Here is an 18,368-nt window from a genome sequence, read left to right on the forward strand (position 1 = left end):
ATGCGTATTCCAAACGGCATTTGGAAGTATTGCCTTATTAAAGGGAGGAGTTATTTGGGGTCGGTCTTTCAGACCTGGTGGCCACGGCAACAGCTGGGAAATCCACGTTTGTACCCCAGGTCGCCTCTCAACATGAGAAGACGCCGTATTATCAGGCGCAGTCTTTTCGTGGACAAAAGGTTCCTCATTTCTGCCCCGTGACAGAGGGAGAGGAAAAAGGCTGCAGAAATCAGCCAGTTCCCAGGAACAGAAACCCTCTCCCGCCTCTGCCAAGCCCTCAGTATGATGCTGGGGCTTTACAAGCAGAATCAGGCACGTTGGGGGGCCCGTCTCAATGAATTTCAGCGCGCAGTGGGCTCACTCGCAAGTAGACCCCTGGATCCTTCAGGTGATATCTCAGGGGTACAAATTAGAATTCGAGACGTCTCCCCCTCGCCGTTTCCTAAAGTCGGCTTTACCGATGTCTCCTTCTGACAGGGAGACAGTTTTGGAAGCCATTCACAAGCTGTATTCCCAGCAGGTGATAATCAAGGTACCCCTCCTGCAACAGGGAACGGGGTATTATTCCACACTGTTGTGGTACCGAAGCCGGACGGCTCGGTGAGACCGATTCTAAATCTAAAATCTTTGAACACTTACATACAGAGGTTCAAATTCAAGATTGAGTCACTCAGAGCAGTGATTGCGAACCTGGAAGAAGGGGACTACATGATGTCTCGGGACATCGAGGATGCTTACCTTCATGTCAAAATTTACCCTTCTCATCAAGGGTACCTCAGGTTTATGGTACAGAACTGTCACTATCAGTTCAGACGCTGCTGTATGGATGGTCCACGGCACCCCGGGTCTTTACCAAGGTAATGGCCGAAATGATGATATTCCTTCGAAGGAAGGGAATTTTAGTTATCCCTTACTTGGACGATTCCCTGATAAGGGTAAGATCCAGGGAACAGTTGGAGGTCGGTGTAGCACTATCTCAGGTAGTGTTGCGGCAGCACGATTGGATTCTCAATATTCCAAAATCGCAGCTGGTTCCGACGACTTGTCTTCTGTTCCTAGGGATGATCCTGGACACAGTCCAGAAAAAGGTGTTTCTCCCGGAGGAGAAAGCCAGGGAGTTATCCGAGCTAGTCAGGAACCTCCTAAAACCGAGCCAAGTCTCAGTGCATCAATGCACAAGGGTTCTGGGTAAAATGGTGGCTTCCTACGAAGCAATCCCATTCGTCAGATTCCACGCAAGAACTTTCCAGTGGGACCTGCTGGACAAATGGTCCGGGTCGCATCTTCAGATGCATCAGCGGATAACCCTGTCACCAAGGACAAGGGTGTCCCTCCTGTGGTGGTTGCAGAGTGCTCATCTTCTAGAGGGCCGCAGATTCGGCATTCAGGACTGGGTCCTGGTGACCACGGATGCCAGCCTGCGAGGCTGGGGAGCAGTCACACAGGGAAGGAATATCCAGGGCTTATGGTCAAGCCTGGAGACATCACTTCACATAAATATCCTGAAGCTAAGGGCCATTTACAATGCTCTAAGCTTAGCAAGACCTCTGCTTCAAGGTCAGCCGGTGTTGATCCAGTCGGACAACATCACGGCAGTCACCCACGTAAACAGACAGGGTGGCACAAGAAGCAGGAGGGCAATGGCAGAAGCTGCAAGGATTCTTCGCTGGGCGGAAAATCATGTGATAGCACTGTCAGCAGTATTCATTCCGGGAGTGGACAACTGGGAAGCAGACTTCCTCAGCACGATCTCCACCCGGGAGAGTGGGGACTTCACCCAGAAGTCGTTCACATGATTATAAACCGTTGGGAAAAACTCGACAGGTATTGCGCCAGGTCAAGGGACCCTCAGGCAATAGCTGTAGACGCTCTGGTAACACCGTGGGTGTACCAGTCAGTGTATGTGTTCCCTCCTCTGCCTCTCATACCCAAGGTACTGAGATTGATAAGATGGAGAGGAGTAAGCACTATATTCGTGGCTCCGGATTGGCCAAGAAGGACTTGGTAACCGGAACTTCAAGAGATGCTCACGGAGGATCCGTGGCCTCTACCTCTAAGAAGGGACCTGCTCCAGCAAGGACCCTGTCTGTTCCAAGACTTACCGCGGCTGCGTTTGACGGCATGGCGGTTGAACGCCGGATCCTGAAGGAAAAAAGGCATTCCGGATGAAGTCATCCCTATCCTGATCAAAGCCAGGAAGGATGTAACCGCAAAACATTATCACCGCATTTGGCGAAAATATGTTGCGTGGTGCGAGGCCAGTAAGGCCCGACGGAGGAAATTCAACTGGGTCGATTCCTACATTTCCTGCAAACAGGAGTGTCTATGGGCCTGAAATTGGGGTCCATTAAGGTTCAAATTTCGGCCCTGTCAATTTTCTTCCAAAAAGAACTAGCTTCAGTCCCTGAAGTTCAGACGTTTGTAAAAGGGGTACTGCATATACAGCCTCCTTTTGTGCCTCCAGTGGCACTTTGGGATCTCAATGTAGTTTTTGGGTTCCAAAAGTCACATTGGTTTGAACCACTTAAATCTGTGGAGTTAAAATATCTCACATGGAAAGTGGTCATGCTGTTGGCCCTGGCCTGGGCCAGGCGCGTGTCAGAATTGGCGGCTTTATCCTGTAAAAGCCCTTATCTGATTTTCCATTCGGACAGGGCGGAATTGAGGACTCGTCCTCAGTTTCTCCCTAAGGTGGTTTCAGCGTTTCACCTGAACCAACCTATTGTGGTGCCTGCGGCTACTAGGGACTTGGAGGACTCCAAGTTGCTAGACGTTGTCAGGGCCCTGAAAAAATATGTTTCCAGGACGGCTGGAGTCAGGAAAACTGACTCGCTGTTTATCCTGTATGCACCCAACAAGCTGGGTGCTCCTGCTTCTAAGCAGACTATTGCTCGTTGGATTTGTAGTACAATTCAGCTTGCACATTCTGTGGCAGGCCTGCCACAGCCAAAAATCTGTAAATGCCCACTCCACAAGGAAGGTGGGCTCATCTTGGGCGGCTGCCCGAGGGGTCTCGGCTTTACAACTTTGCAGAGCAGCTACTTGGTCAGGAGCAAATGCGTTTGTAAAATTCTACAAAATTGATACCCTGGCTGAGGAGGACCTGGAGTTCTCTCATTTGGTGCTGCAGAGTCATCCGCACTCTCCCGCCCATGTGGGAGCTTTGGTATAATCCCCATGGTCCTTACGGAGTCCCCAGCATCCACTTAGGACGTTAGAGAAAATAAGAATTTACTTACCGATAATTCTATTTCTCGTAGTCCGTAGTGGATGCTGGGCGCCCATCCCAAGTGCGGATTGTCTGCAATACTGGTACATAGTTATTGTTACCAAAAAATCGGGTTATTGCTGTAGTGAGCCATCTTTTCTAGAGGCTCCTCTGTTATCATGCTGTTAACTGGGTTCAGATCACAAGTTGTACGGTGTGATTGGTGTGGCTGGTATGAGTCTTACCCGGGATTCAAGATCCTTCCTTATTGTGTACGCTCGTCCGGGCACAGTATCCTAACTGAGGCTTGGAGGAGGGTCATAGGGGGAGGAGCCAGTGCACACCAGATAGTCCTAAAGCTTTCTTTAGATGTGCCCAGTCTCCTGCGGAGCCGCTATCCCCCATGGTCCTTACCGAGTCCCCAGTATCCACTACGGACTACGAGAAATAGAATTATCGGTAAGTAAATTCTTATTTTTGGACATTTTTAGCTCAAATTAACATTCGACCTATTCAATGCAGGTGACATTTTTTCGACTGGTCGAAAAATCCGCACGGGCAAAAACCACATGGATTGGCGAATTCGATGCTGATCCACGTGTTTTGTCAAATTTGCGGGCATTTTCAACAGTTTTTGGGCCCATTTTCACCCATGCTGATTTGACAAAAAATAAATAAAAAGTAAAAGGCATGGTCGAAAAATGGATTAAAAAATGGACAAAACGCTCGCTATTGAATACTCACAGGTCGAATTAGTGCAGATTTTCCGACTGTCGGAAAATTCGTCACTAATTGAATATACCCCCATATTGTTCATAAATACGATGTTCCACTCTCTTCCTTTCTATTTCTGCACCTTTTCCCATCAAATTTGAAAATTCCAATAAAATAAAAAAATTTTTTTTTTTAAATGTAACAAAATAAAAATAATAAATTGCACAAAATTTGTCCAATATATTATGGACTTTCTTTACCAAAGAAGTAATTTTTGTACTGTTCAATTAAAATTGAAGTATTTCTTTACTGACTTTTTCATTTTTGCTATAGTGGAGTTAGAATGAGGAAATTAGAATGAGGAAAGCAATATAAAGGATAACATATAGGGCCTGATTCAGCGGTGATGGAATGTTAACTGCAGACACAGTGGATCAATGTTCTGCTACTGCGCATGCACTTAAGTTGTAATGTGCACTTGTGGCAAAGGATTAGCGACAGAATACGCACAGAGGATTTATTTGCAAAGTGAGTGACAGGTAATGAGTGGAGGAGGTAATCTGTGTGGCTAGAAAAACGCAGGCGTGACGGAATAATTTTCTGTGTATGCCATAGCCAGCCACTGTGCATGTGTGAGCAGCGGCATAGACTCCGGTGTCTTAGGTGAGACGCTCTTTTTGAGACAGCATAGGGTTTCTCTGAGGTTCGATGGTACAGCTAATGTGTGCTCGATGTTCCCAATGTTTCCACTGTTGTACATATGCGGCGGATGGGAGACACCAGCAGTGGACTTCTCTCTACACAAGACGGCGTCTCAATCATTAGCATATTTCCGCAAGTCCACGCAGAATCGTAGCTGCACATGCAACTGCTTGTACATCTGAATCTGACACATAAAGCATAATGATCTAGCATATAAAATGGAGACATACCAGAATCAGTGTGTGGGAGGAAAGCGCTTGTCATTGCTGGAGTAGGTTCTGTGTGGTGCAGAGCAGAAAATGTCTATTTGTGCCACAAATTTTGTGGAATTGCTGAGTCACCAGGTGTCATGAGGGTTATGTGACTTCAGTAAAATGGAGAGCTTTTTACTTTCTTTTGTGTGTCAGGGTCATGGGGTTGGGATAAGGGGACAGTGTGATGCAGGCTAGGATTTAGGCTTAAAATAATCACCTCCTAAGATTAACCCTGGCAACCTTCAGAAGTTTTCTGCAATAAAATGTGAAGCATTCCGCTTGGGAAGAGTATTGGACATAATAACATGCATTAAGTTTAGGATTGTAAAATTATGGGAGGGAGGGGATTTTTGTGTGAATTTTCTACAATATGCGATGTGAGAAAATAAAGAAAATTACCCCAGAAAAGTGACAGTTTCATTAGCAGAATCACATAGTAGGATGTTAGTGGGCAAAAGGAAAATAACAGACTTTTAAGAGGTGTTGAATGGCTGATACGTGGTTTTTGTAAAAAAAAATAAAAAAAGTAAAACAATGTAATTCATAAAAGCCTACAAATTGAATTTAATTACGAAGGAATGAAATGAAAAATGCGGGGATTTTTTTTTTTTTAAATGGGTGCTTGTGGGATAATTTGCGGCCATTTTAAAGTAAATTGTTCTAATTAAAAAAATGGTCCAAAGCAATTATTTTTGGCTTACTTAAATATTAACGAAAAAGTTGATTTTGTAGTAATATGAGGCCATTTATTTATTTTTACTCCCAAAAATGTTTGGCCCAATTAAGCTAATTGAAAACTTCCAAATGCTTAATTTGTCAATAGGGGAGTATCCAAGGAGTTCTGCATGGTGTTCCGACATTTTAACCTTAAAATACCATCTCTCACCCTCAAAGAGGATGGAAAAATGCGAGTTTACTATGACTGGTTCAATGTGAGTTTTAATTGAATAGCAAAATGAAGTTGCAATGCAAATTTGTGGAGAAAGCATCAGCTTGCACTTAATTGTATTAACCCCATTTCAAAATACTGCCTAATGTTATCTTAGTGGCTGTATCTGTAGATTATATAAGCCTTTTAGATGTGGTATATACAGTACTGTAGTAGAGCTTATATCTGCCCTATGCTGACCTCAGGAAGAAGAGCAGTGCCTGGAGCATGCTAAGGAGGCTCAGAGCAGCTCTACAAGCTAGAAGGTGTGTTAATGAAGCTGTTCTCCAGCTGCTCTATAGCTATAGACTGCAGGTGCCGTGAGGTAGTCCCTGCATCCTGGGCAGCAGCGCTGCTTATACACCCTTAGTTATGACCCTGGGTATACAAACCAGCCTTAGTTACATGACAGCCTCCAGGCTGGAGATTTGAGTACATTTGTCAGTGTAGTAGTTTGTTGGCTGCAATTTGAAAGGTTTTAATGAAAATAATAACTGATACTCTATGCTCTTTGAGTCTTTTCTCTCTTGTACACATGTGCCATCTTCCCAAATATCACTGGGAAGATGGGACCGGCTGAAGAGGGGGACCCGCTTCCTGGAGCAAGAAAGGTAGGAAGTAATTGCCCTCCCCCGCGAACCCCCCTAAATTTGAATGGTGCCCACCGTGGTGGCCCGCAATTAATGTTTTTTTTACATCAATTATTTTTTAGGAAGCATGGACATGCCCCCTTTTAGGCCAGGCCCCCATGCCAGTACTGGGGCCCAGTGTCAGGTCTCTAGGTTTGTCTGTCCCCGGCGGAGGCGCTAGTGGGTCAGTGTTGGTCTGATGGATAAAACGTGGAGGCAATATAAAAGTCCTGCGCATAGGCGCTGATGTTTTATTATAACTGAGCAGATCGAATAACACAGTTAAAACAGAAAACCGGTAATGGAATGACAATAGATGATAACTGGATTTAAATAGCAGAGGTCTCTTGCAAATGAAATGTAAAACAGCAAAACTGAAGGCAGATGATATAACTAAAGTCCAATAGTACTTGATAGCACACAGTCTCGGTATAACGTAAGATAAAGTAACTTGAAAGGCAGAACTCCGGTATGTAACGGAAACTCTCAGTCTCTATAAAGCACACAAGTCCAGATAGCTTTACTAGGTTCAAGCAGGAAACAGTCTCTAAGCCATCAATAGTAATACTACTGTAATGCACAGATGGAATACAGATAGCCAGTGTATGAGTGAGATGGTAATACGAACACCTGAGGAGAGTCTCTGCTACTGGTGATTGTGGCTGAATGGAATTGGAGTCCGGAGTAAACAGGAGAGCTGTGAGAATGAAGACTGGAACAAATGGAAGTAACCACGGGGATCGCTGGAAACAGGAACCAGAAGAACTAAGGCACACAGTGTGTGACTTGTTGTCCGAGGCAATGTGAGAGAGCCACAAGCTGGAAGTTATACCTCCTGCCCAGCAGTGATTGGACACAAACTGCAGGCGGAGATACAAGCTGGATTGAACATCAGAATCAGCTGCGTGCAGGTGCCATGGTAACGTCCACACAGGCTGGACATCGGCACGCCGCAAAACCCACACAGGACCAGACTCAGGAGTACTCAGCAATGTGAAACAGAATGCTCGCGGATACTACACCCACGCAGCCGCAACTGGGGCCAAGACCTCCAGAGGCCCACACACCAGCGCGCTGGTAAGTGAGACGTAGCAGAGCGCCGATTCCTGACAGTACCCCCTCCTTTATGGGTGAGCACCGAACACCCACGAGGCTTGGCAGGGAAGAGTCTGTGGAAGGCTTGGATCAGACGTGGAGCATATTCATCCGTGGCATCGACCCAACTCCTCTCTTCAGGACCATATCCAGACCATTCAATGAGATATTGCAGATGACCATAACGATGTCGAGAGTCTAATATCTTTTCCACCTCGTATTCCACGCCCCGATGAGTTCGTACCTTTGGAGCTGCTGGAAGCGTTCTCTGGAAACGATTGAGAATTAGTGGTCTGAGGAGAGAAATATGGAATGAGTTGGGTATTTTTAAAAAAGCAGGCAGTTTCAATTTATAAGCCACCGGATTAATAACACTTTCTACTGGAAAAGGTCCAATAAACCGTGGAGCAAACTTCATTGAGGGGACTCTGAGCCGGAGATTACGGGTAGATAACCAGACCTTATCGCCCGGTTTCAAACTAGGAACTGCTCGCCTCTTCCGATCAGCGAACATTTTATACCGTTGAGAAACTTTCTTAAGAGATGAATGGATCTCTTTCCAAATCTGAGCGAACCGCTGAAGAGCAGAAGAAGCCGCAGGCACATCTATGGCAGGTAATTCTTGAAAATCTGGTACTCTAGGATGCTGACCATAAACTGCGAAAAAAGGAGTTGTATCAGTTGAAGTATGATAATGGAAATTATGAGCAAACTCCGCCCATGGCAACAATTCTACCCAGTCATCCTGTGAGGAAGAGATATACAGTCTCAAATAGGTCTCAAGTTCTTGATTTACCCTCTCTGTCTGCCCATTTGTTTGAGGATGATAGGCCGTAGAGAACTTCAGTTTTACCTGTAGCGCTGAACACAGAGCCCTCCAAAACTTGGCCACAAATTGTACTCCTCGGTCAGATATGATTTCTGTTGGAAGTCCATGTAACCTGAATATTTCACGAAGAAACAACTGAGCTAACTTTGGAGCAGAGGGTAATCCCATGAGTGGAATGAAGTGTGCCATTTTTGAAAACCTATCGACTACTACCCAGATGGTGTCATACCCTTTGGATGGAGGGAGATCAGAAATAAAGTCCATCGACAAATGGGACCAGGGGCGTCTAGGAATGGAATTTGGTATCAATTGGCCTGCGGGAGCCTGACGAGAATTTTTATGCTGAGCACATTTGGGACATGAAGCTATGAACTCTTGAATGTCTACCTTCATACGAGGTCACCAATACGTTTGAGACAGAAACTTAAAAGTCTTTAGGATCCCAGGGTGACCAGTAAACTTGGACGTATGAGACCAAGACAGAAGGTTTGGACGAAGCTCCGGAGAGACAAACATCTTGCCGGGAGGTGGGACTTGCGACATCCCTGTAGCTGCGAAAACTACCGGATTTAATACTGGTCGAGCAGCCTGTTCTGCAGATTCCTCGTTTGAGCTCATGGAGCGAGACAAAGCATCTGCTTTGACATTTTGTGAGCCCGGTCTAAACATCAACTTAAAATCAAAGCGAGAAAAGAATAGAGCCCACCTTGCTTGCCGAGGTTCCAGACACTGCGCGGCTTTCAAGTAAAGAAGGTTCTTGTGATCCGTGTAGATGGTAATGGGAAATCTCGTACCCTCCAGCAGATACCTCCATTCTTCAAGGGCCAATTTGATTGCTAACAGCTCCTGGTCACCGATGGTATAGTTAATTTCTGCAGACGAGAACCTACGAGAAAACCCCCCACAGGGGTGAGTCTTACCATCACTGCCAACCTGGGACAGGACTGCGCCCACGACAACCGTTGAAGCGTCCACTTCCAAGATGAAGGCTTTACTGACATCCGGCTGCTGTAACACAGGAGCTGAAATAAAAGCTTGTTTTATTTTGTGAAAAGCGGACAGTGCGTCGTCAGACCATTGGGAAGGATTTCCCCCTTTCCGGGTAAGGCAGGTAATTGGAGCTATTAGCGTGGAAAAGCCTTTAATAAACTTTCTGTAGTAATTAGCAAAGCCAATGAAGCGTTGAACTGACTTGAGTGTTGTTGGAAGAGACCAGTTTTCTATAGCTTCCAGTTTAGCTGGATCCATTTGAAGATCTGTTCCGGAAATTATGTATCCTAAGAAAGATATTGAAGAAGCTTCAAATGTGCATTTGGACAACTTGCCATACAGATGATTCCGTCGAAGACGTTGCAGAACCTCCTTCACCTGTTGGCGATGAGAGACTAAATCACGGGAGAATATCAAGATGTCATCGAGGTAAACCACCACACATCTATACAGGAGATCTCTAAACACTTCGTTGACAAAGTTTTGAAACACGGCAGGAGCATTACTTAAACCGAAGGGCATCACTAGATATTCATAGTGGCCGTCACGATTATTGAAGGCGGTTTTCCACTCATCACCACTTCGAATCCTGATAAGGTTGTATGCCCCGCGAAGATCCAGTTTCGTGAAGATGGAAGCCCCTCTAACTCTGTCAAACAGCTCTGTGATAAGAGGTAACGGGTAGCTATTTTTGATCGTGATATCATTTAAACCCTGATAATCGATACAGGGGCGAAGTCCTCCATCTTTCTTCTTGACGAAGAAGAATCCAGCACTAGCTGGATGGACGGATGAAACCTTTCTGTAAATTTTCCTTTATGTATTCAATCATGGCTTGAGTTTCTGGGACTGAAAGAGGGTATGTACGCCCTCTAGGCGGCTTGCTCCCTGGAACCAGGTCGATGGGACAATCCCATTCTTGATAGGGAGGCAAGACATTCGCTGCTTTCTCACTGAAGACGTCAGTGAATTCTTGATAGGCCTCCGGGAGACCAGACTGAGACTTTACACAAGAAGACTTTATTGGAAACACTTGAGCCAGACAAGACTGACGACAGGAGGAACTCCATGATGTTAACTGCAATGTGGACCAGTCAAATTGCGGATTGTGCAGTTGGAGCCAAGGCATACCCAGTACTATCTCATAGCCCGCTTTGGGTATAACCAGGAACTCAATGAGCTCAGAGTGCAGGAAGCCTACTCCTAGAACTACCGGCAGGGGTGTATCTACCTATTGGCCAGGATGGCACTCGCCAGGGGCGCCAGGCAAGGAGGGGGCGCCGCCTGGCTGTGCCACCCGCGGCCAAAGGATAGAAAAGCAGTACTGTCAGACTGTACCTGGTGAGAGTCTGTTACTGCTGGAGCGGCGCTGGTATCTGGCAGAACCGCACTTGTAAGCAGACTCAAAATAAACTACAGTCCCAGCAGCCCTTGTTGCTGGGAGCTCCTGGCAGCAAGGGCTGCTGGGAACTGTAGTTTATTGTGAGTCTGCTTACAAATACGGTGCTGCCGGACACTAGTCTGATCGGGATCAGTACTAAATGCCGCCGGCCGGAATCCCGGCGGTCGAAATACAGACGCCGGAATCCCGACCACACAATCCCGACAGGGGTGGTGAGCGGAGCGCAGCCCCTTGCGGGCTCGCTTCGCTCGCCACACTGCGGGTACCGTGCCTTGCTACGCTCGGCATACTATTATATTCTCCCTCTGTGGGTGTCGTGGACACCCACGGAGGGAGAATATGTTGGGATTGTGGCGGTCGGGATTCCGGCATTGGTATTTCGACCGCCGGGATTCTGGCCGGCGGCATCTTGACCGCATCCCGTCTGATCACTAGTGCAGTGCGGTGCTGCCGGACACTAGTCTGATCACTAGTGCAGTGCGGTGCTGCCGGACACTAGTCTGATCACTAGTGCAGTGCGGTGCTGCCGGACACTAGTCTGATCACTAGTGCAGTGCGGTGCTGACGGACACCGGCGCCGCGCCGGCAGTAACAGACTCTCACCAGGTACACAGCAATTGTTATATAGCACAGTGCTATAGATCTATTTGTTGTTGAAGATAATAAAAAAGTGTCAGTGTTTGGGAGAAGGGACTGTAGTACCTGGAAAACTACACGATTTTCATGCATGTTAGATGTAAGTAAGTAGTAAGCCAAAACTTTAACTTGTTGAGTGTAATAAAGAAAATACAAATCTTACCTATTTCAAGGCCATGTTCAAGGAAACGTATATCAGCTAATTGCATAATTGATCATTTTATCTTGGAAGTGACGGCACCCTGATGTTTTTTCTAACAGGAAGCATTTCTACCATCCAACTAATGGTGTTTGGTTAATGGCTGGGTCCATTTGAGGCTCATCTCACAGCATCTCATTAGCATTTAATTCAGGATGCAATCAAGATGCATCCCGGCGGTCGCAAAGCTGATGCCAGCATCACGACACTGGTGGTCATTCCGAGTTGTTCGCTCGCAAGCTGCTTTTAGCAGCTTTGCACACGCTAAGCCGCCGCCTACTGGGAGTGAATCTTAGTTTATCAAAATTGCGAACGAAAGATTAGCAGAATTGCGAATAGACACTTCTTAGCAGTTTCTGAGTAGCTCCAGACTTACTCGGCAACTGCGATCAGTTCAGTGCTTGTCGTTCCTGGTTTGACGTCACAAACACACCCAGCGTGCGCCCAGACACTCCTCCGTTTCTCCAGCCACTCCCGTGTTTTTCCCAGAAAACACACACCCATAAAACGGCCTGTTTCCGCCCAGAAACACCCACTTCCTGTCAATCACATTACGATCACCAGAACAAAGAAAAAACCTCGTAATGCCGTGAGTAAAATACCTAACTGCATAGCAAATTTACTTGGCGCAGTCGCATTGCGGACATTGTACATGCGCATTAGCGACTAATCGCTCCGTTGCAAAAGAAAAATAATGAGCGAACAACTCGGAATGACCACCACTGCTCGGAATGCTGATGCTGGCATCCCAACATAGATAGCGATGCAGAATGGCAAAATCCGGATCGAGTTGGTGCCAAAGTCTGTACTGGCAAGCCACGTGGGAGGGTTAGGGTTAGGCTGCGAGGGTGGGAGGGCTAGGGTTAGGCTGCAGGGAGGGAGATTAGGAAGGGTGGGTAAGGGTTAGGCACCACTGAAGAAGCTTTTGGGGGAGGGGGGCAGGTTATGGTCAGGCTGTGGGAAAGGTGGGTTAGGGGGGAGGGATGGTGTAACGTGAATACGAGACACTACTGTGCGGTGTAATGTGAATGAGGGACACTACTGTGTGGCATAATTTGAATTGGAAGTACTATTGTGTCCACACCCTTTCCCCACAAGACCATGCCCCATTTCCAATACTCACACCTTACTCCAAATGTGTTTAGGGGGGGCGCCAGCCCCTTACTTTGCCAGGGGCCCTCGGACCCCTAGATACACCCCTGACTACCGGCTTGGTTTGCTGAAAGATGGAACCTTCAGAAATACGGCTTCCGTCCACGGCCGTGAGATAAACTGGACGACACAGCTTAGTCACTGGGAGATGAAGTCTATCCACTGCAGCTTGCGTGATAAAATTCCCAGCAGCACCACAATCCACCAAGGCAGACAAAGATTGGAGTCCCTCAGACCTTTCCAAGGTGACAGGTAATATAAGATCCTGAGATGAAGGAGCTTTATTCAAAAGCCCAAACTTGACTCCTCCTCTACAAGTTAGGACCTGGCGTTTCCCGGCCGAGCAGGGCAGGAACCAATCAGATGACCAGCAGCAGCACAATAGAGACAGTCTTTCCTTTAATCTTCTGGACCGCTCCTCAGGTGTTAAACGAGATTTGTTTACCTGCATGGGTTCATCAGTAATAATAGGTAGAGACTGTACAGGAGGCATAGCTCGGTGCTTGCGATGATCACCTCGAGAGCGTTCATAGGTTCGTTCGCGTAGACGTAGATCCAATTTGACACATAGGGAAATTAGAGCTTCCAGTTGCTCTGGTAAATCTCGAGTAGTCAGTTCATCCTTGATGCGGTCAGACAGACCATGCCAGAAGGCGGCAACCAATGCCTGGTTGTTCCACTTCACCTCCGATGCCAATGTCTGGAACTGGATAACGTACTGACCCACAGTACGTGTTCCCTGGCGGATCTGAGGGAGGTCAGAAGAAGCAGAGGTCGTACGCCCAGGTTCGTCAAAGATGCGTCGGAATGCGGCAACAAATTCAGTATAGTTGTTCAATATTGCATCTGCTCGCTCCCACAGTGGAGAGACCCAGTTCAAAGCAGAGCCAGCTAGAAGAGAAACAATATAAGCAACCTTTGTTCTAGATGTTGGAAAGTTCTGTGGCTGCAATTCAAACTGAACTTCGCATTGGTTTAGAAACCCACGACACATCTTAGAATTACCATCAAATTTACTCGGAGTAGGAAGATGGATGCGAGACATTGAAACAGGAGCAACTGGAGAGCTGGAAACTGAGGAACCTGGAGCAGGAACTATAACTGAAGAGGACACTGGGGAAACTGGAATTGGAAGTGATTGTTGCAAAGTATCTAATCGTAAAGACATTGCATAATCTGCTGCTGCGCAGCCTCTTGACCATCCAGTCGTGACACTAGGTCTTGGAGTGTCCCTGACCCCACACTCTGACCACCGTCCGGGTCCATGGGCCTCGGACAAACTGTCAGGTCTCTAGGTTTGTCTGTCCCCGGCGGGGGCGCTAGTGGGTCAGTGTTGGTCTGATGGATAAAACGTGGAGGCAAGTCCTGCGCATAGGCGCTGATGTTTTATTGTAACTGAGCAGAACGAATAACACAGTTAAAACAGAAAACCGATAATGGAATGACTATAGATGATAACTGGATTTAAATAGCAGAGGTCTCTTGCAAATGAAATGTAAAACAGCAAAACTGAAGGCAGATGATATAACTAAAGTCCATAGGCGTGCGCAGCACATTTTATTAGGGGGTGCACCATCGGAGGGGTGTGTCTAGCACCACCTTTTGGCCGTGTCTAGCACCATCTATTGACGGTCAACGCAATATAAAATATCCACCCTTGTACCAATCCTAATAAAGCTGATACATTGTCAGATGTTGTGGTGTGCACCAAACAAACACCCCTGATGGCACTCACTGCAACAACACTGCTCCTCCTCAGCCTGGTCTGCCTCCCCCACTCTTTCCCCTGCAAGCTACAGCAGCTTACTTACAAGTCAGTCACTCACTAACACTGACAGTCGCAGACTAGTACTGCTGCTGCTGGAAAAACGAGTGACGTGTCAATGCTGCTGCCGGCCGCCTGCCAGTATTGAATTTGTCTTCCTAAGAGGAACGCTGGCTGCATGCTGCTCCTCATCAGTGGCTGGCGTTGGCATAGCATAGAAGGAGAGAGGTGGGCATGTGGCGGGTGTGGCAGGTGGGCTTGCGAGCATGTTTTTGTACATGTAGGTGGAGCTGGGAGTTTGAAAGCCGGTGGCAGTGGCATCCTTGATTAACCCAGGCATCCGGTCAGTAATGCAGTCCTGACAGGGTGCAGCGCAGAGGGGACAGTAATCTGCTTGCTCGGCGATCATTGTATCAGCCATGTGAGATCGGGGTGCCAGACATTAGGGGGTGCCTGTGCGCACCAGGCACCCCCCCTGCGCACACCTATGCTAAAGTCCAATAGTACTTGATAGCACACAGTCTCGGTATAACGTAAGATAAAGTAACAGAAACAGTCTCTAAGCCATCAATAGTAATACTGCTGTAATGCACAGATGGAATACAGATAGCCAGTGTATAAGTGAGATGGTAATACGAACACCTGAGGAGAGTCTCTGCTACTGGTGATTGTGGCTGAATGGAATTGGAGTCCGGAGTAAACAGGAGAGCTGTGAGAATGAAGACTGGAACAAATGGAAGTAACCACGGGGATCGCTGGAAACAGGAACCAGAAGAACTAAGGCACACGGTGTGTGACTTGTTGTCCGAGGCAATGTGAGAGAGCCACAAGCTGGAAGTTATACCTCCTGCCCAGCAGTGATTGGACACAAACTGCAGGCGGAGATACAAGCTGGATTGAACATCAGAATCAGCTGCGTGCAGGTGCCATGGTAACGTCCACACAGGCTGGACATCGGCACGCCGCAAAACCCACACAGGACCAGACTCAGGAGTACTCAGCAATGTGAAACAGAACGCTCGCGGATACTACACCCACGCAGCCGCAACTGGGGCCAAGACCTCCGGAGGTCCGCGCACACCAGCGCGCTGGTAAGTGAGACGTAGCAGAGCGCCGATTCCTGACACCCAGCGTGTATCTCTACGGCCCTGTTTGTATCTATCTAGGGCGTTTATAATGTCATGCAGCTGGTTCCATATATAATAAGGTAATTTAAAGAGCACAGGCTAATTATTTTTCTGTGTTTTGCATAATGGTATGATTTTGGTGAATTTTGACCATTTGCATTGATTGTTTACAAACGTTTACACCATGTAATGAATAAGTACTGTATGATGAGATGGATATAAGCTTGTAGCTCTGGATGCCAGAAGACTCCCAGTGGTATTCCTAGTAGAGGGGAAGGAAACAGGGATTGGGGGATGGGAATGTGGGAATACAGTGGATTAAAGACCTTTGTGTACGCCTCAGCAGAGTTTTAGAATTCATAAAATACTGTAAACCAACACTGGCGTGCGCAGCACATTTTATTAGGGGGTGCACCGTCGGAGGGGTGTGTCTATCACTGCCTTTTGGGCGTGTCTAGAACCATCTATTGATGGTCAATGCAATATAAAATATCCACCCTTATACCAATCCTAATATTTCAGATGCATTGTCAGATGTGGTGTGCACCAAACAAACACCCCTGATGGCACTCACTGCAATTACACTGCTCCTCCTTATCCTGGTCTGGCTCCCCTCTCTTTCCCCTGCAAGCTGCAGCACTTACTTACAAGTCAGTCACTCACTGACACTGACAGTCACAGACTCGTACTGCTGCTGCTGGAAAAACGAGTGACGTGACAATGCTGCTACCAACCGCCTGCCAGTATTGAATTTGTCTTCCTAAGAGGAACGCTGGCTGCATGCTGCTCTTCATCAGTGGCTGACATTGGCATAGCAAAGAAGGAGAGAGGTGTGTATGTGGCGGGTGTGATGGGTGGGCGTGCGAGCAGCATGACGTAATCACGTCACATCACACTGTTTTTGTACATGGAGATGGAGCTGGGAATTTGAAAGCCGGTGTCAATGGCACCCTTGATTAACCCAGGCGTCCAGTCAGTAATGCAGTCCTGACAGGGTGCAGCGCAGAGGGGACAGTAATCAGCCTGCTCGGGGATCGCTGCATCAGGCATGTGAGATCGGGGTGCCAGACATTAGGGAGTGCCTGTGCGCACCAGGCACCCCCCCTGCGCACACCTATGTAAACCAAGCACCAAACCTGTATTGGGGAGAGGTCCCCAGCACATGTATGATAAAACTGAGACCGTGTTAATGAGTTATTAAAGACCATTAAGCATCAAATACAATTGAAAATGTGTCAATAATGTACAAAGCTAGTAGATAATAAAGTAGTAAGGGTGGATTTTCTTGCTGGAACACCAGGTTGCTAAGTGTGGGATTAGGTATAACATACTAGACATGAAAGAGTCCAGATGTTGGAGCAGCATTGTAAAAACAAAGGCCTGGAAGAAGGCTAGGTATCCTGGTATCTCATATTATAGAACATTAAGGGCCTAATTTAGAGCCGGATGTAAGACCAGCTTTTAAGATGAAATTCCGCATTTGCTATTATTGGCTGTAGTATGTGAAAGTCTGGCTACCATTTGTGTTGCAGCTTCGCTAGGAACAACTGCGTCATCTAGTAGGTTTTCATTTTAACCATTGGACAACCAAAGAAGAAAGAAGACGAGGAAATAGACAAAAAGTAATATGAAGATAGGGATTTGGTGCACAATACAGAAAAAAGACAATGAAGTATTGGGGCTGCTTCTGAGAAGGACGCACCATTGATGTTAGATATGATATTTTTCAGATGCAAATGCATTAAACATGCATCCTGATTTTGTACGTACACAGTCATAAAATTTAGATGCATGTTATCAAAAACTTAAGGGGCAGGGGCAGAAATACTGGAGCCAATGTTTCTAAGTGCCAGCTCTGAAGGGAGTACCCTGACCACCTCCACTGCTCCAGGTTCTGCTTTGTGCCCCACAGAGCAGGAATAAGCAGGAAGCTTGGGGGGAATGAGCTGTGATCTCCAGCAAGGAAATGGCACCAATGTACACAAAAGGGGCAGGGCAGAGGCTGGAGTGCATAGTTCCTCCCTCCTTTGTTGGCTCTTTCCCCTCACACACAGGAACTCCTGCATCTGCTGTTCTAGTAACACAGAATTTGATGGCAGATAAGAACCACTTGGCGCATCTAGTCTGCCCGTTTTTTAACCATATTGTTACCTCTAACCCTATTTGATCCTTATTTCTTTGTAAGACTATCCTTATGGTTATCATATGAATGTTTAAATTGCTCTACTGTCTTAGCCTCTACCACATCTGCTGGGAGGCTATTCTACTTGTCTACTGCCCTCTCTGTGAAGTAATTTTTCCTTAAATTCCCTTGAATCTACCTCCCTCCAGTTTCAGTGCATGTCCTTGGGTTCTAATCCTTCTCTTCATTTGAAGAATGTCTCCCTCCTATACCTTGTTAAAACCCTTGATATATTTTAAAGTTTCTATCACGCAGCCATTCCCCCCCTCCCTTTCTCTTTTCTGCTCCAAACTATACATGTTAAGATTTAGTCTTTCCAGGTAAGTTTTGTGATGTAGCCCATGCACCATTTTAGTTTCCCTTCTTTGTACAGTCTATAATATCCTTTTGAAGATATGGCATCCAGATTTGAACACAGTATTCTAGAGGTGGCCGTACCAATGACCTATACAGTGGCATTATTACTTTATATTTGCTGCTGATTCCTCTCTATGTATCCAAGCATCTGACTTGTCTTCCTCATTGCTTTGTTACATTGCTTATATCCACTTTGAAA

General features: G+C 46.7%; 2 protein-coding genes across 2 annotated transcripts in view; one reads left to right on the top strand and one right to left on the bottom strand.

The window, feature by feature from the left end:
• Window positions 1-18,368, bottom strand: part of FICD (FIC domain protein adenylyltransferase) — a 1,034,845-nt gene that overhangs the window by 438,476 nt on the left and 578,001 nt on the right. The window lies entirely within an intron of this gene.
• LOC134888292 (serine dehydratase-like) overlaps window positions 15,325-18,368 on the top strand; it is a 185,753-nt gene continuing 182,709 nt past the window's right edge. The window contains exon 1 of the mRNA XM_063913287.1: window positions 15,325-15,594. The gene's annotated coding sequence lies outside the window, so the exon portion shown is untranslated. The remainder of the gene's footprint in view (window positions 15,595-18,368) is intronic.

The sequence above is a fragment of the Pseudophryne corroboree genome, chromosome 1, assembly GCF_028390025.1.
Source record: "Pseudophryne corroboree isolate aPseCor3 chromosome 1, aPseCor3.hap2, whole genome shotgun sequence".
NCBI classification, from domain to species: Eukaryota; Metazoa; Chordata; class Amphibia; order Anura; family Myobatrachidae; genus Pseudophryne; species Pseudophryne corroboree.